The sequence below is a fragment of the Sus scrofa genome, chromosome 13, assembly GCF_054392235.1.
Source record: "Sus scrofa isolate SSC_HxYL_T2T_F1_AM1 chromosome 13, Sscrofa_HxYL_maternal_Yorkshire_Landrace_v2.0, whole genome shotgun sequence".
Taxonomy (NCBI): Eukaryota; Metazoa; Chordata; class Mammalia; order Artiodactyla; family Suidae; genus Sus; species Sus scrofa.
This window is the reverse complement of record NC_139395.1, coordinates 199,324,516-199,337,615: the sequence shown is the minus strand read 5'-3', so window position 1 is coordinate 199,337,615 and position 13,100 is coordinate 199,324,516. Positions and strand designations below refer to the sequence as shown.

The 13,100-nt window shown below is 35.3% G+C and overlaps 1 long non-coding RNA gene across 2 annotated transcripts in view; it reads left to right on the top strand.

The window, feature by feature from the left end:
• Positions 1–13,100, top strand: part of LOC102164036 (uncharacterized) — a 279,677-nt gene that overhangs the window by 250,339 nt on the left and 16,238 nt on the right. The window contains exon 5 of one of the 2 annotated variants that reach the window (XR_014823728.1): positions 8,131–8,159. The exons of the other annotated variant lie outside the window; for it this stretch is intronic. This is a non-coding gene — a long non-coding RNA (uncharacterized LOC102164036). The remainder of the gene's footprint in view (positions 1–8,130; positions 8,160–13,100) is intronic. 2 annotated transcript variants of the gene reach the window in all.

The window sequence follows — 13,100 nt, the reverse complement described above, 5'->3', positions numbered from 1 at the left end:
GAAAGGGAAATAATGTTAAAATAATTATATCAGCTTATGTTGCCTCACTGTCCCTCTTCTCTGAGATATATTGATCTATATATCTACATATATTTTATATTAGCCCTCTGTTTATATGAGCAAGTTTAAAAATGAAATACATACTCTAGAAACTCTCCTCAAAGTAATTTTCTTTTTTTTTTTTTTTTTTTTTTTTTTTGTCTTTTGTCTTTTTTTTCGTTGTTGTTGTTGTTGCTATTTCTTGGGCCGCTCCCGCGGCATATGGAGGTTCCCAGGCTAGGGGTCCAATCGGAGCTGTAGCCACCGGCCTACACCACAGCCACAGCAACGCAGGATCCGAGCCGCGTCTGCAACCTACACCACAGCTCACGGCAACGCCGGATCGTTAACCCACTGAGCAAGGGCAGGGACCGAACCGCAACCTCATGGTTCCTAGTCGGATTCGTTAACCACTGCGCCACGACGGGAACTCCTAATTTTCTTTCTTTTAGAAACATGCTTTTGTCACAAGGGCTGATTACCAATTTAGAGTTTTCTATTCAACACCTGTTACATACTGATACTTTTTGTCCCCTCAAACTTTGTATTTGTAGCCCTGACCCCCAATGTGTTGATATTAGGGATGGGATCTTTGGGACATAATTAGGTTTAGATGAGGTCATGAGGGTGGAACCATCTGGTTTTGGACCCTTTTAAAGAGGTAAAGACCCCAGTGCCTTCTCTCTGCACCATGTAAAGATATAGCTAGAAAACACTTTGTGAGGCAGGAAATAAATTATAGTTGTTTAATCCACCAGTCTGTGGCATTTTGTTATAGCATCTCAAGCTAAGACACTACCATTTTGTCTGCTGTGTTACCATTCCCGTTATTTTTTTTTAAGTTCTATTAATTTGCTAAATATTTGTTTCATTTTTGTCTATATTTAGAACTCACTTTTAGTAGAAAAATCCTATAGGAAAAAACAGGTGGCATAGAATCGCCAGAAAATTTTACATAGTTGCAACACTCTAGGTCAGTTAATGAATTAAGTGGGCATATACATAAAACTAGGTATTAACTGGCTTGAAAACCAGATTATGTTTGATTTATACAAAATGAGAGAATTTGAGTGTACTTTCAAAATAACTCTGCTTAGAATTATCATAATTACAATGTAGAATAGTTTTTTTTACTCAATTTAAATCAATTAAGATACAAAAAAATTATAAAACATGAAAATTATTTCCTTGTGTAATTTTCATTTTGATGATGTTTCTTCAAGCTGACAAGCCTTGTAGATAAAATAGATTATATAACTAGCTATAGGTTGGAGGATAAAACTTAATGGCTATTGGACCAAATTTTACAAATGCCTATTATTTATACAGTTGGAGAAAGATTTAGCCCTAGATTCTTTTCCTTTCTCTTTTTTTTACGTTTCACCTGTTGCTTTGACTCTGTTAAATAGAGAAAGAACAAATTTTAAAAGATAAAATTTAAGTTAGTCCATGACATTATTTATTTTTAATATTGATATACTTATGAAATAATTTATACACAATTATAAAATTAGTACTCAACATTTAATAACTCAAAGGAAATGGGTTATATTTTAAATGGGATTTATCTGTGCTTTCAGTATATGCACTTCTTAAGTTTATTATAATGTTAAACAACTTGTATTCAGAAATAATTCAAGTCTACTTCCCTAGGCAGTGTTTTAAAACACACTAAATTTACATGTCTATTTCACCTTTAGTAGCTATAACAATAGAAGTTACCTCCGAAAAATATAATTTCATTTTATCAAAATTTCAGTATGGAAAGGAAGAATAAAGAAGGAATATTAAATGAGAAGAGGTTCAATTTTGAAATAAAATAAGTGTACCAGAGTAATACCATTTCTATGTAAGTATTTATTTTTATAAAGGGACTAATATTGAAAAATTATCATGTATTTGTTTTGATTTCTGTAGATGCCCCAAAATGATGTTAATTTATTCTCTACCCACTCTATAATCCCTTCCTGAAGATGTTAACCAGGCCATTTTTGTAAAAAACAAACAAACAAAAATCTTCTTTACTTACCTTCAAGAGCAGGATTATAATTACTTGTTTTTGAAAGTGGAAAAATAAATAAATGAATGAATGAATGAATAAGTAAATTTCCAGGAACTTGAAAGTCAGCAGGATATGTTTGTTTTCCATGGTGAATGCAAGATAAGAACTTGCCTAAATTTTGCCAGCAGAAGTCAGGAGCTTGGTGCCTTGAGAGCAGAAGTTAGCAAAGACTGTCCTGATTCATTCTTATTTTCTTGTTCCTATCACCATCACTCCATGGCTGCACCATCACTCCATGGCTGCACCATCACCCAAGGTTTCATCCAGAGGAGCTGGATGAAAGTATAGATTGCTGGTCACAAATAATGGATTTCACTCCAGAGCTGTCTTGAGAACAGTTTCATCAACACCTGTGAGAACTGGCTTCAGGTGTGTTATAGATTCTAACCTTCGAAGCATCAGTAAAATTTAGCTCAGAAGAGAGGAAGTTGACTTTCCCACCTTCAGAAGGGTTGGGCAAAGAAAGAAGAAGAGGAGAAACTACAACAGACTGAGAAATAGGGCCCTCTTGCTCCTTGTCTCTTGGCTCAAACAAGTAACATGAATAGAGATACAGATATAGATATGAATATATATTGCGTACACATACATATGCATATATTGCAACATGTTTGATAGATTAGGTAGATAGAGATATATATTTGTACAAAAGAGGTTAGAGGGCAATAAATTACAGATTTTGGACTGACTGCCAATCATGAATACTGGGTCCTGAGCTGTACTTAATTTGCTTAAGGAGTAAGTAAACCAGTGTGAAGTATTGTACAAAGTTCATGCCCATTACTCATTTCTGGTGAAATACATTGTATTCACTTGCTAAGGCTGTGATAACAAATGCCACAGACTGGGTGGCCTAAAAGCAGAAATTAACAGCAGAAATTAATTTTCTCACAATTCTGGAGACTAGCAAGATTTTAAAGACTATTTTAAATTAAGGGAATACAGTACTCAAACTGGAAGTGGGCATCAAAGTCAGGATTAACAATGGAAGTTTTAATGAAACTTGGGTATACTCCATTGAAAGTGCTGCATTCCCAGTTCTTACTGAGACAGGTACATTCTACTTTGGGCCTTCAGTGTGGCTGATGTGGGATGGTTTTCTTCAGTTCCTAAAATCCCTATTGTGTTTTTAAAATAGCTGTAAGATACATTCTAGTGATGCTTTAAAAGACTTTTGCATCTTTAAAATTGTCTATGAGGTCCTAAATAAGAACTTGCTGTCATACCTGTGGCTTTATCTTCAGCCTGAGACATGCTTTGGACAGTTTCTGTATTTGATCTTTTTCTCAAAAGACTTTCTAATTTTGAGAATGTTGCTGAGAAAGACTTGAGGTGAGAACTAGTTTTATTTTTGCACCCAGAATGTCCTAAGTGCATGAAGGATGTTCATAAACCCTTAGGATACCTTTTGTGTAGCTGAAAACTTCAATGTGCACTGCCTTAAATCTTTCTAAGTTCTTAACAGAATGTCTTACTGTGATACCCTTAGGATTTTTACACTGAGATCTTGAAGTACCATAAAATTTATATTTGCCTTGAGGATCCCCCTCCCTTTTTTCTTTGAATGTTTTTTTCTATGTAAAGAATAGGGACTAAAACAGTTTTAGTTTTGATCCCACCAAGTCTTGAGTTGGAAATATTTCTTCCATATTTTTCTCAAAAAGTGAACAGTTTCATTTTTAGCTTATATTTATCTTCTTGTGTTTTATCATAGGAAGCATGAAGAAGCCAACCAGTACTTTCTACACTCTGCTTTGACATATATCGGTGCAAATCCATAACTTTGTTAGGTATCCTATTTTCCATATACAACCAGCAATCATTTTGCCAAACTTTTAGCCATTATGTACCCAAGGTTTTCTTTTCTCCAGCCTCCAATAACATTTCTTTAGTGTCCTTCAAATTCTAATTAAATCATCTCAAGCTGGTTCCAAGCATTTAATACCAATTTCCTCGAGACCTTTATGCTTGTACCACCTACCTGGTCCTAAAGCCAATGCTACGTGACAGATTTTTGTTATGCTTTCACACCAATTCCAGCAGTAAATTCTATTTTGGCTCATCTCTGCTCCATGATGCCTGTGGCCTTTGCTGGTCTGCCTCTTAAGAAATAAAATATTGCTTTCCATATCAGTAAACAAATGATGTCATAGTCATCAGTGATTGCAGCCACCTTTGGTGAGCCCAGAGGGAACTCAGGAAGGAAACAAAGAATACCTGCCATCTAGCAGCCATCAGACTGCAGCAACTCCCAAGGGTGAGCCTTGAGTTAACTCAGGACATGAAAACAGAGGATACTGGCCCCAGGTAGCTGAGGTGCATATCAAAGGAAGGATTTTAATGAGCCCTGACCCTTGCATCTACCCATACTTAGGAAAGCAATAAATTCCTTAACTTGAGATATCTAGTTTTCTTTTATTAACAGTAATCTTTAGTTCCAACTACCTACCCTTTGCTGCAAAACTCCTATATATACTAGCTTCCCCCTTGCCTCCTTGGAGAATTTTTCTCAGGGTTCCTTGAGATGTTACCTCCTGGGCTTAAGTCCTCAGTTTGGTCCACTGAATTAAACATAGCTTTCAACTTTTTTATCTTGTGCATATTTTTTCAGTCAATAGTCTAAAGCCTGGGAGCTGAAACTGTTGAGCACTGCCCTGCACCTGTTTTTGTCTCTCCATAAGTAAAGCTTCTCAGCATGGCTAGTTGTGCTTCCTCACAGTATGGCAAAGGAGTCAGCTTTCTTTGTATGACTTGGTGCTCCAAAAGGGATATAACAAACAGAAACTCTCAGTCCTCTAAAGGGTAGGTACAGAACAGGTTTGCAACCACTTTTGCCACATTGGTTGAAGAAGCCGCAGACCATCCCAGATTCAAGTGGAGAAAATGCAAACTGTGCCCTTTAGTATGAAATTTGTCCAAGAATTTAATCTAGTGTTTATGGTGGCTCAGATGCCTAGATGAGAAAGTTCTTGTTTCAGTATCACCTTTACCACTACGGCCACTTGACATCTTTCAACATAAAAGAGTAAGTCTGGCTACTGTGAAAAATGGAAACAATTACTAAGCTTAGACAGCTCCTGAGTGTCTGTCATAGGCAAGGATTTATTAGCATTTATGAGATGATTGGGAGAAGAGATTTTAACTTTATAAATAAACTGAAACACCACCAAATACCCCACCAAGTTTATATTCACTTAATATACAATTGTTGGATAAAGGAATGGGTATATGTGAATAATCAACTTCTCAGGGAAATAAGAACAAATTACTTTCAGTCATTTTATTTATGGAATTTACACTGCATTTTACAATATCATCCATTTGGCAAATACTCATCAACTATCTGCTCCAAAGAAGATACCTCTGTCGACTGGAAAAAAAAAAAAAAAAAAAAAAAACCACAACCTGAAAGCTGAGAATTAAGTTTTATTTGGCGTGAAATTAGGATTTAAGCCCAGGAGACAGCATCTCAGGTAGCCCTGGGGAACTACTTGGAGGAGGTGAGGGGGGAAGCTAGGATATGTGGTTTTGCAACAATGGAGAGGTAGTAGGAACAAAAGATTTACAGATAACCAGATTTGCAGAAGATTTATAGAAAACCATTTCTATGGGAAGACTTAAAGGTCTAGGCTTACTGGAATCACTCCTTTGATATGCTTTCCTGAGTTCCCTCAGGGCTCATTGGCCCACCCTTGGGAGTGGCTGTTCTCACAGATGACCAGGACATCTTTTGTTTTGCCTACTAACTACAGCCTAAGATGAAAGGGGGAATATCAAGATACAAATCATAAAGGTGAAGGGGGAGGTGCCTGCAGCCATGTACACATCTTACAGAAGGTTTCTGCTAGTTTCATGAAAGTTACTACTAGTCACAGTCATTAGTCATCACTGACGGATTTTAGTGTTTGTCTAGATATGGGGAGATGCAACAATTGGGCTCATAAAATCTTCTCCTAATCTCCTAAAAATATCTAACTATCTGAAGTCCCATTCTTCCAGTTTTCCCAGAGCACAGGATGCCTCACTCCTGGTCCCCACCTTGAGCTCCACTCAGGGCGTGCTGCAGGTCAGCAGCTGCAGTGGCTCATGTTCACTTTATGTAGAGGCTGATGGCAAGTGCCAAACTTCAGTCCACACCTCTATGGTTAGAGATACATCACTAACCAAAAAAGAGCCAGTACCTACCTTTGTGGATTCCGACCTAGTAGGAGAAAGAGATAATAAGCAAATGGCAAGAAATACCATAAAGGAAAATAAAACAAAGTGTTGCCAAAATTCGGCCTCTGTCTGCTGGTTCCGAATTGAAACGCAGAAACAGAGTTTTGAGTGAAGGAGAAAAAGATAGCTTTATTGCTTGGCCAGGCAAAGGGGGCCACAGTGGGCTAATACTGAAAAGACTGTGCCCCTTTTGGAAGGGATTAGGAGAAGGTTTTATAGTTTGGGGAGTGGAATAAGGATCAGGGCCATAGATGAGGATCCTGGTAGACGCAAGCTCACATTGTCATTCAAAGCAGGTGCTTAGTGGCCTCAGGTTTGGTTCCAGTGGTTTTCCTTTTTCCCAGAATCAAGAATGCTTTATCAAATAGGTATTCCATTTGTTGGGGGTTGTGGTTCTACAGAATGGCTCAAAGACCTTGTTAAGTATATTCTTTGAGGAGGAACCAGGACCCTGCCCCAAAGCTGCACTGCTCTTCCCTGGTCTCTGCATCTCCTCCCTTCCTTGATTAGCAGCTGCCCTTTCAAATTCAGGGAAGGTCATGGAAGCTGAAGCTTATTCCCTAAAAACAGGAAATGGAGGACACGAAGAAAAGGCCTGTGTGCCCAGGAGCCTCAAAGGGCCCTGCTCTGTTACGAGATTACCAGGCAAAAAGAATGATATGAAGTAAGTGGGAATTGAGGAGGTGTTATTTTAAATAGGGTCTGAATAAAAGCTGATTTTCTTACCATTTAACATCATGTGAAGCAATGAATCAAGTTAACTTTGCTTTTTTATTTAGGAGTCATATAGGAGTCCTGTAGACAAAATTCAATGTAGAAACTTTTGTCAGGAATTTGTTATTTTCAAATACTAAAAGGATATTCTAAATTGGAGAAAAATATTCATTGAAAAAGTATTGAATAAATCTCATATAAAATTTACTGTTCCCTTCCTTCCTCAGTTATAAAGTAAAAACCTTATTTAAAAACACACCAAAAAAAAAAAAAAAAAAAAAACCTCCCAAAACATAATTACCCTCTCAACTCAAGCTTTTAAGCCATTATCTGGTTATAGCTTTTTTCTCCTTGTTTCACAGAAAATACAATCCTTTTAAGTAATGATTATAACCTAAGTCATTATACCTCTCAGTTTCAAAATTTTGGTAAAATGCATTGTTATACTCCCTGACTCCACAGTGTGCTGATACATATGATTTTTATTTAAGGTATAAAAAAGGAAAATGAGACGGCACTTTCAGAAATGTGATGGAAAATTTATAAAATGAATTACATGTGAGGAAATATTGTATATATGTATAACAATGTATTAATAAAGCATCAATCTTGGCTCTTTGTTCCTGAAAGTATTTCAAAGATAGTATAAGTATTAAAAACTCAAAGAAAGAAAAGAATACACACACAAGGACTCTTGGCATTTAATTTCTCTGTGTGTATGCACATACTTGTTTGTGTTGGAAGATATATCAGGTACTTGAGGGAATTTGAAAAATGAAACATTATTTGTTTTAGTTTCCCATTGCTGATGTAACAAATTACCACAAACTTAGTGACTTAAAGCAACATAAGTTAATTTTCTTAAAGCTTTGGAGGTCAAAAGACCAAAATCAGTCTCGGTGGGATAGAATCAAGAACTCAACTACTTTTCTTTGTGAGTTTCTAGGTGATAATTCCTTTCCATGCTTTTTCCAGCTCTATAGACAGCTGACACCCTTAGCTCATGGACCCCTCCAGCATTCACGTCACTCTCACCTCAGCTTTTGTCATGTATCTCCATCTCTAACTGTGGGACTTTCCTGCCTCTTTTTTTATAGGGACCTTATGATCACATTGGCTCAATCAGGTAAGCAGGATAATCTCCTCATTTCAAGGTTCTTAAAGTAATCCCATCAGCAAAATTCCTTTTGTTATGTAAAGTAACATATTCACAGGTTCTGGGCATTCCAACCTGAACATATTTAACAGGCCATTATTCAGGCTACCGCTAATAACTTTATACTATTAATGTAAATTTAGGTGTTTCCCTCCAAATATTTCTGCTGGTTACTGGAGATATTAAAAGTATAACTACAGGCTTAATTGTGGATATTTGGTGCAGTCATAATTTATGTGTTTTACAAATGTCTATATTGCATGTAAATAAGAGATGGCATTACTTTTACCTAACTGTAAGAGAATAGTAGGATTCTTTAATGACTGTCTGAAGTAGTTGAGGAAGGGAAAATAAATATTCCCAAGGCATTTACCACTTTCAGTAGATTAAGACATCCTTATGGGAAAAGTTCACATTCATATACTTATTCTCAAGTGACAATATTTATGCTGGAATTCAAAATCGAATATAACTCCTCAAATTCATTATTTATTTCAAATAAGAAAAATGTATTAGCTTATTCTTCTCTTGCTATTAGTGATAAATTCATTATTAAAAATCACATTTTCAAAAAGAACAAAGAATTTAATCGAAATAATTATGGCTCATTGGAATATAAATCATATTTAATTGTACCATTACAAATATAACAGTGTTATATTTTATTTTGAAATCAGAAGAGACTAAAAGTTTTATTCATTTCATAACCTTCCCTGAAAGACTTTGAAAAATAAAAATAAAGGGAGAAACTCTAGCAGACTTTACTGAAATTGTAATTTTAGTCTTGTCAATCCAACTTGAGGTATCATTATTTGTAAGGCTATATTTATGCAGATACTATTCTCATATGTCCAGGTGCTATGGCAAAATTCCATGGACTGTGTAGCTTCAAAAACAAATATTTATTTCTCACAGTTGATTAGCCAATTGTAAGTTGATTTCAATATAGTAGAAGAATACTAAATCTCGGCCAAGAATTATTATAGACATATGGTATGAAGTAACCAACAAAAGGGTAAAACATTGTAAGTTACTTAAAAATTAAATTTAGGACACTACTATTTACATAATAGCAAAAATGTAATATTATAATCACTAAATATGTCATATTCATCTATAACTATTTAAGAGTGTTGAGGATAGAATAGCTATGTTAAAGTGCTGGTATTTTATTTTATTTTATTTTGGTAAGATTTTTATTTTTTCTACTATAGTTGAACAATATTCTGTCAATTTCTGCTATACAGCAGAGTGACCAAGTTATACATATATATGTATATATACACACACATTCTTTTTCTCACATTTTCCTCCATCATGTTCCTTCATAAGTGACTAGATATAGTTCCCTGCACTATACAGTAAAATCTCTTTGCATATTCATTCTAAATGCAATAGTTTTCATCTACTAACCCCAAACTTCCAGTCCATCCCACTCCCTCCCCCTCCCCCTTGACAACCACAAGTCTGTTCTCCATAGCTATGAGTTTGTTTCTTTTCCATAGATGGGTTCATTTGTGCCATATATTTGATCCCAAATATAAGTGATATTATATGATATTTGTCTTTCTGACTTACTTCACTTAGTATGAGAGTCTCTAGTTCCATCCATGTTGCTGCAAATGGCATTATTTTGTTCTTTATATGGTTGAATAGTATTCCACTGTGTATATATACCACATCTTCTTAATCCATTCATCTGTTGATAGACATTTAGGTTGTTTCCATGTCCTGGCAATCGTGATTAGTGCTGCTATGAACATAGGGGTGCATGTATCTTTTTCTTTTTTTTATGTTATTTATTTTTTCCATTATAGCTGGTTTACACCGTTCTGTCAATTTTCTACTGTACAGCATGGTGACCTGGTTACACATACATGTATAGCTTCATCACAAGTGATTAGACATAGACATAGTTCCTAGTGCTATATAGCAGGATCTCATTGCCTATTCATTCCAAAGGCAATACTTTGCGTCTATCAACCCCAGACTCCCAGACTATCCCAATACCTCCCCTTCTCTTTTGGCAACCACAAGTCTATTCTCCAAGTCCATGCTTTTCTTTTCTGTGAAAAGGTTCATTTGTGCAGTTTATTAGATTCCAGATATAAGCGATATCATATAGTGTTTGTCTTTCTCTTTCTGACTTACTTCACTGAGTATGAGAGTCTCTAGTTCCATCCATGTTGCTGCAAATGGCATTATTTTATTCTTTTTTATGGCCAAGTAGTATTCCATTGTAAAAATTATTTTTATTTTTTCCATCATAGATGGTTTACAGTATAAAGTGTTGGTATTTTATATTATATTATTTCTTCATGTGTTTTCCTTATTTTATAAATATGGTACAGTGAATAACATTTCATTTATAGCATTATCAATGTATTTTAAAAATGTGTATATTATTATGGACTGAATTTGGTTCCCCAAAAGTTATAGAGTGAAGCCTTAACCACCAGTTTCTCATAATGTAACTTTATTTGGAGATAAGGCCCTTAAATAGTTAAAATGAAGCAATTGGGTGGGCGGCCCTAATCAGGTCTGATCATTATCCTAACAAGAAGACATTTAGATATACAAAGAAAGACACTAGGGTAGGGATATGTGAGCAAAGAGGAAAGACCATGTGAGGACATAGAGGGAAGCTGGACAACTGCTTGCCAATGAGAGCAGCCTCAGGAGAAACCTACACTGCTTGCGCCTCCAAAACCAGAATTTCTTTTATATAAGCCATCCACTCTGTGGTACTTTGTTATGGTAGCTCTAGCAAACTAAACCACATACAGACCTTTATTATCACCAAAAACACTAGTTTCTTAAAACATAACAAAATAAAAGTACACATATTTATTACACACAGATAGTTAAAGAAATACAATATAGCCAATATAACACAGCAGGAAGCAAAATGAAGATTTCTCTGAAATTTTTATGTGTCACTGAAAGAAACTAAGCAATTAGAGTGCAGATATTTTGACTGGTCTGTTAAGGAAAACCAAATTCATATCCCATATGATTCGTAAATCTTAGTTTTGTTTTTAAATAAAAGTATTGTAAATCTGTTCTAATTATCTTTCATCAGCATTTATCCTGCTTTTAGAATTTGAGCATGCTTTATTTTTCTTTTACTTTTGTCGTCATGACATAGACAAAAAGGCATTTAATTTTGAATATTAAGGTTAAATAATGGTAGGGGAAAATCAGTTCTGTAAAGGACAAATTTAAAAAATTTACTCAACACACAGTTGAATTATAACTTCCTATAGGACAGTGCAAAGGAATAATATCTTAGAATAATTATTAATTAAATATGTATTATGTATTTATAAATATAAATGTTACTGTAATAAAAGTTTCAAAGAATGAAGATGAAGGCAGTGTCCTTTTTATCTTCTCTTTTGTCGATACTCATACCAGCCATACCTACACTTGTTGTTTGGGTATATATCCTTCAGCTGCATTTTCTAAGCATTTGCTCACATAGATCATGTATATCCAGGAGATCTATTAGGACTTAGCTGTATATAGTCACACACATAATTATATTAAGACCATTCTTATGAGTACTAATTAAATGTTAGCCTTGACATGACTATCATGCCCAAGAAGATGAAGTTGCCAATAACTATCATTTGTTTCAAGAACTTCCTTAAACTCTCTTTATCTGAATAGTATAACATCATCTAGTTCTCATGTGGAATATATCTCCCTTCTCTAAACAGTTGAATGTCTCCCTTACCTTATCAAATGATATTGAATGACTGCTCATTCTTCAAGTCTTATTTCAAAACGCTCGTCTTGCTCTATCTGTTCATATTAAGCTATTATGTTTTTAATTTTCCAATCCCAATCTGGTCTCTATTTTGGAAGACTCCACTTTAAAGAAGATCCTGAAACATTTATTATTACTTCAATCTTGACCTAACCCTTCCAGTACTATACTAAGAATTTATGGTCGTACTGGTCTCGTTTACTATAATTGGCAATAAACTTGGCTTTCCCTGACTAACAGGGTTTTTGGTTATTGTTTTTGCAAGTAAGAAGGATTATTTTCAGGGAGTCAACAGTCAACAATCTGTATGTCCAGTGATATGCAGTGAAAACCTCCTGGCCATTGTGGCCTGAGATGCTCACCCCAGAAACACACACTCCTCTGAAGTTTTTGAACCTACCACTCAGGTATTTCCCCAGTCACTGAAGGGAAGTATGTCTTTCTTCTTTTTTAATGTTTTTTTTTAAACATTTAATACAATTTTAAAGGTCACTTTCCATTTAGAGTTATTACAAGATATTGGTTATATTCCTTATATTATAGATTACATCTTTTTGAGCCTATCCAACACCTGATAGTTTGTACCTCCCATGACCCTATCCTTACGCACTCTCCCACTAGTGTATTCTCTGTATCTGTGAGTCTGGTTCTTTTTTCTTTTTTTCACTAGTTTGTTGTATTTTTTAGATTTGGCATAAAGGTGATATCATGCAGTACTTCCCTTTATCTATCTGACAGATTTCCCTTACCATAATGGTCTCCAGTTCCATCCAAGTTGCTACAAATCCTTAAATGTCACTCTTTGTTATGGCTGAATAGTAGTCCTGTGTGTGTGTGTGTGTGTGTGTGTGTGTGTGTGTGTGTATCACATCGTCTTTATCCATTCATCTCTTGATAGACACTTAGGTTGCTTCCATATCTTGGCAATTGTAAGTAGTGTTGCTGTGAACATTGGTGTGCATGTATCTTTTCAAATTAGTGTTTTTGTTTTTTCAACTACACACCCAGGAGTGGACACGCTGATTCATACGGTAGTTCTGTTTTTAGGTTTTTGAGAACCCTCCATACTGTTCTCCACTGTAGCTGCACCACTTTATATTTAAGGGAGTATGTCTTGCATTGGCACTGATCTCTAAATT